The 6,049-nt window shown below is 37.3% G+C and overlaps 1 long non-coding RNA gene across 1 annotated transcript in view; it reads left to right on the forward strand.

Moving 5' to 3' along the window:
• Positions 1 to 4,923, forward strand: part of LOC102501929 (uncharacterized) — a 154,640-nt gene extending 149,717 nt beyond the window's left edge. The window contains exons 2-3 of the long non-coding RNA XR_334350.1: positions 3,567 to 3,677; positions 4,636 to 4,923. This is a non-coding gene — a long non-coding RNA (uncharacterized LOC102501929). The remainder of the gene's footprint in view (positions 1 to 3,566; positions 3,678 to 4,635) is intronic.
• The last annotated feature ends 1,126 nt before the right edge of the window (positions 4,924 to 6,049 follow it).

Consider the following 6,049-nt stretch of genomic DNA (forward strand, 5'->3'; position numbering starts at 1 on the left):
CTTAATCTGTATTTTCTCATTTAATCTATATTTTCTCATTTTGTTTTCATCACTAGCCAATGAGATAATTATGATTGTAATTTCCAACATGTAGGTGAGGAAAATTACACATAGAAGTTTAAAACTCACTATGGGTCATATAATATTGTTTTCACTACGTTTGGAATTTTGAAGGTTACAACTGTAAAGTTTAAGGATTTTTGTTGTTGTTGATTGTAAGAGAGTACGTGCACTTAACAGAGAGAAATAAGAGAGGCGGGAAGAAAGCACCTCCAGTGGGGTATGGCCAAGCCGTTCTCTATTTCTCCACCCTATCAAGATACGTACCGAGTGTATTTTTCAAGTTCCCAGTTTTTCAAGTTCCAATTGTGGTCAGCCATGTGGGATCTGGCTCCCTTAAACACTAACTGATGGAGACAGGCCTAAACTGTGAAGTTTAATAATTAAGCTTTTTACCACTCAAATATTTGTTTGACAAATGAAAGCAGTAAGCCTACGTATCATCTGATACCTGTTCCACCCTCACAAGTGTATGTGAAGTCAGTCGTCATGGCCACCTGTAGACTGTACACCTCATTTGCCAGAGTGTGTCATGGTGGCAAAGCACCAACTGCCTTTCTTTACTCTGTTCACTGTGCTGTGATTCCAGGCATCTCCTAAGCATCAAAATGCTTTCTGCTCTGAAATTTCTAACCACATGGGCTGTGAGTGGGCTCTCCCTGGGGAAAGACTGTTTCCTGTCAGAATGTCTTAGAGATCATCATTGTGATTAATCCACGTAATGCCAGTTAAACACCATGAGAAAAAAATACAAGTCTCAGCAGTTGAGCGTGAAAGTTGTGGCAGCAGCTCTTGTTAAAAGAACTGGATGCTGAGTTCAGAGATCTAAGTGCACAACCAGGCATGACACTGACTTCATTAGTATAAAAGTATATTTTTTCAGCTAGTCGAGACTTGGTTTCATCCCGTACATGGCAGGTCTCAGTTCCTCTGCAATAACTGCACAGTTTCATGGTGAGACAGTGAGGTGCAATAGGATGCTAAGCTTGAGGTTTGGACATCCGCAAAGGCAGAGAGAAGCATCTCTAGGTCAATGCAGTAGCATCTTCCAAAAATTAATTCACTGAATCAGTAGGTTTTCAGTTGACCAAATCGCCAAATTTAAAAATGTATTCAACAAACTTATCTTTAAGTTTTAAGAGGATTGTTACCTTTAAAACAACGTTTTTGCAGCCTTTATAAAAATGTTCAATTTATTTACTAAATGTGAAAAGTACTTCTATAGATTCTTGGTAAATGAGTAAATTGGCAATTTCAGCAACTTAGTCCTACTGCTAAGAAATCTCTCCTAACACTAGCAGGTATGTAAGTTTAAGCTCTAGGAAGATAAGGAACATGCGTATCTTGTTTAATGTTGTTTTCTTAATGCTCAGCAGTGTGCCTAAAACATAATTAATTGAGTAAATCTTCATAGCGTAAATTAATAAATGTGTGTAAGAGATTGTGGATGACTATTGTGCAAAACAGACTTTAAAATGAGCACCAATTATGCCAGCTTTAAGGACCATGAAAATTTTGGCTGGCATTCTCATTTTATTGTATGATTCATGAGGTTGCATTAAACACACTTGCATTAGGTGAAAGATGGCTCCTTACGAAAACAGAGTCATAGGTTTCTGAGTTGAAGTTGATTTAGTGATGACTAACAGATTATTTTAATAGGTGCTTCAATTTGGCACTAGCATTTACCTAGAGAACCAGTTGTAACTATTCTGAAATTGAAGAAAAAAATGCAAACTTTAATATACATATTTAATCCATTTTCTCTGCCAACATAATGGTTTATCAGTGGGTGGTTGGAAATCAAGAAGACAAAACAAATTTCACTAATATGTTTTATAATTTGTCTCATTTTCATGTGAAGGACTGAACTGCTGCCCAGCCTTCTTAGAATCACCATATTCAAACAATGCAATTATAATTGATGACACAATTAGCTTCATTACCGAGACAAATTGCAAGCTTCTGATATAGTGCTTCATTTTGGATAAAAGGAGGTTATTTTAAACTAAAGAAAATAGTTCAATTACGCAATGCTGAGTTGACCTGTGTTGTGTAAGATCTAACTGAATCAACCATGAAACATGAGGATATTATTTGCTACTTTTCAACCTCTAGCAAAGTCAAATCTACTTTATCAAATTGCCTGGTTTGGACAATGAAATAGTTTATTATGACAACTAAAATAGACGCATGACTGCTTTACTGTTCTTAGATACAGGTCCTAATACTTAGTAACAACTCATCACCTATTATTCAATCTGTATGTTTCCAGATTTTCATGTGTCATGAACAATTATGCATTCCTTTGAAGCTAAAGATAAGTCAAAGTACATGAGAGAGAGATGTTTGGAGTGTGTAGAGGGCTTTAATAAAAATGGAAGCTACAGGATGGGAACCACTAGAAAAAGTAACATGTGTATTCATTACCACACATGCTATGATTCTTACACATATTCACATGTTCTGATATTCTCCATTGATTTAAAAACGTGGATCTAGTTTTGAAGTTTTCATTGAAAAAATTTTATTCCTAAGTATACATAGTGCCTAAAAAATCCATTGAAAGCATGCCAACTTTGTAAGGTTAATTATTATACTTCTAGCACATCTTTACCATATACTCTTTGAGAATATATGTGTGTGTGTTTATGTGTATATATACATGTATATATATAAAGTATATGGAAACATTGTTATAAATTTTGTGTAATATATATGTAATTAATACATACTAATATATTATTTAAACATTACCTGTTATACACACACACACACACACACGTATAGGTATATATAAATATAAATATATAAATATGTACATATATATAAAGTCAATATTATTCAAATATAAGTTCTTGTTGAGATTTACAAATGTAGCTCCATCTTTAATAATAAGTTGAATTGCATCATCACAAAAAAGGCTTCATATGTTGGTGGAGTGGGGCAGTAATTCCAGTTATTCTTTAAGTGCTTATTAATTCTTTAAGTGCTTAGTATTTGTATGAAACAGGTTGCAGCTGACATTCTCTGAATTTTCCTCTCCTCCTCTCTTCCAGGTATAAAAAGTGAAAAGCTTTTTTTTTTTGCGGGGGGTGGGGGTGCCAGTCACCTTGGGTCGTACATGGAAGGCTGAAAGGCATTTGTGTTTCTCAAGTCACAGCTTAGACATTCTCAGGGCATTCTGCTTTGAAAGAATCACTTTTTTTTTCTTTCTAAAAAATTCTCCATGGAAACTCTTCAAATTATATTGGCTTCTCGAATTTTTCACCTTTTAATCTTGATGTGACATTTCATTAATTCTCAGTGAATTTTTTTATGATCATTTTACAAGATTATTTTTTCACTCACTTAATTTTACGTGTGGTGAACCGTGACTACAACTTCTAAGAAAGCAGCTGGTTGGAGAGGTTGAGATGAGGCAGACTGAAAACCATGTATTTTTATTCCTAGTGAGTACTATATCAGCCTTACTGAAATACATCTTTATGCATGCCTCTCTTTAGCTTTCTGAGAAGAATAACCTGCTATCTTGGTGTCAACCTGAAGTTAATCTCGAGGATATCGCCAAAGACTGCCAGTGTGGAGTGTTGAGTTGCCAACGTGTGTCAGAACAGGTATGGACAACAACTCTGAAGTCAAATGCCTGAGTTTATGTTCTCTACTCCCTAACTCTGTGACCTTGGGAAAGTTAGTGATTCTCGTGGCTAATTTCCCAGCCTGCAAAATTGACATTTGTATCACATTGAATTTAAAAAGGCTTAGTTTGCCTGGAATATTAGTACAGTAGGGCTAAGTGTCAGTGTTCTACTACTCTGCTACAATAACATTATTATTGATATTATCATCATTGTTGTCATCATTGGGCAAGATCTTTTGGCATATATCAATACCATAATTGATTTTGCTTCTGTAAAGCTTCTCAGCCGTAACTACAAAGACGACTTATCTGGGGACATTTTTAAGATTATCGAAACCTGAATCCTATTCCTGAAACAAAGAAAGTGGGTACCCTGGGGGGTGAGACCTGGTTTCAGATGTGCATCTAGCATGGCGAACTCCTGATTTATAGGAGACATAGCCTTATATTCCTAATATTTTAACCTCAGTGACCTTTGTCACCCCTGTGCTTAAACAATGTCTATAACTACATCTCTTAAGTGTTTATCTAATTTGAAAATCTTAGCATTCAAGATAGGTTTGATTGATACCGTATCATTCTCTTAACGTCTATTTGCTTAAAATCCCTTAAGAACTCAAATTCATCCCAGCTCTACCTATGGCCAAATTTACTCCTCTACTGTCTAGGAACTTCATGGTTGATAATTTGAAAACCCCACTTGCTAGCCTCTGAGTCCACTTTCTTTTGGTCCTTCCCTGGTGTCCATACTGCCTAATTCCAGCTGTAAATTATGCCAACCTTTTCCTTTCTTGCCCTGCTTTTCTCCAATTTGGAAAAATCAAGAGCTTTTAACTTCAGGTCACCAACCAGGAGGTTGAATTTTCCTGTGTTTCTCAGGATAGCTGCCTTTCTTCTTTACTAAGTTGCTGCTCACAATCTCATCTTTCTCTCAGGTGGCAGCTTCCTCCTCAGACAGCACCCTCAGAAAATTCTTCTCACAGTCCTGCTGCTGACCTGGAAATGGTAATAGCAGTGATAATCATGATATCAACACTCGAGAGCTTAATATGTACTAAGCGCCGTTTTTCTAGACTACACGGTCTCTAATGTTCACTGTAGAACTGAGATCAGTACAACTACAACTGCTTTTTACAATAGTAATAATAATAAAAACCCAAGGCACAGAAAGTGCTTCCTCCTCACAGAGTCCATTCTTATCACCATCATAAATATCTCATCATCCCTGCCATTGTTCCCTTCCTTCTTTATTTTATGGGTGATGCCTCTGTTGCTGTCTGAATCTTAACCTGCGCTCTGAATCCCAACCCCGCTTTCGTATTCAAGGACATTTTCCCTCTCTCGTTTCTTCCACTTGACTCTTGACCCCAGTTGTCTGTATTTCATGCCATACTTCTTCCTCTTTATAGTCCTGCCATGGCAAGGGTCTGCTATATTTCCTGGCTTCATTTTCTCATTGAATCACTATATATTGTACATTTCCTTGTTACTCAGTGTCCTCATTGAAACTGCTCATTCTGTTTGCCCGTCATCTCCATGTTGTCATACTGTCTTTCGGAGCACTCAGTGCTACTGGAATCTCCTTTTCCTTCAGCCTCCTTCCATGCTGGCTAACAAGCCAGTGTGAGCTGATGTGCTTCTTCATTTACATCAGCACCACCTCTTTCCATCCTGACCTTTCCTTCCCCAGCTTGTTCCTCAAGTGCTAATCTTCCTAGAATTACCATGTTTGCTCTCTTCTTTCTTTCTTTTTTTCTTATTTATTTAAAATTTATACTTAATCATTGTATATCTTTATAGCATATGATGTGAGTTCTCAAAGCATAAATGCATTGCATGTCAAGAAAGTCAAAGATATTACCATGTGGGACCAGCAGTTAGCATAATGACTTTGTCGCTGGACTTCCACGTAGTCAACCACAGTTCGAGTCCTGGACCTGGTGGCTTAAACTCACGCCGGGTGCGTGTGCGTGCGTGCCCAGGATCCCGAGAGGAGAATGGAAGAGAAGGGATTGCGGCGTGGACATCCCCCTCTGGGGGGTGATTTCTTGCTTTCTCTCTCTCTCTCTGGCGAGTGCATGTGCCCTATAGCAAAAAAAAAAAAAAAAAGATATTACCATGTACAGTAATTTCCCATTCATAATGTTTAAGTAGGCTTCCTATCTGCAGCTGTCCACACCTTCCTACGTAGTCTATGATCTGCACCTGCTATCTCTGTTACTATATTTTCTAATCTCTCAGCCTCTGACATAAAGTGCAGACATATGTTATGTATTGAGTGGGGACATACGTCTGTCTTTCATAGTCTGGCTGGCTTTGTTCAGCATTAAATCTACTATATTCATCTAC

The sequence above is a fragment of the Tupaia chinensis genome, unplaced genomic scaffold (assembly GCF_000334495.1).
Source record: "Tupaia chinensis unplaced genomic scaffold, TupChi_1.0 Scaffold000206_1, whole genome shotgun sequence".
Classification (NCBI taxonomy): Eukaryota; Metazoa; Chordata; class Mammalia; order Scandentia; family Tupaiidae; genus Tupaia; species Tupaia belangeri.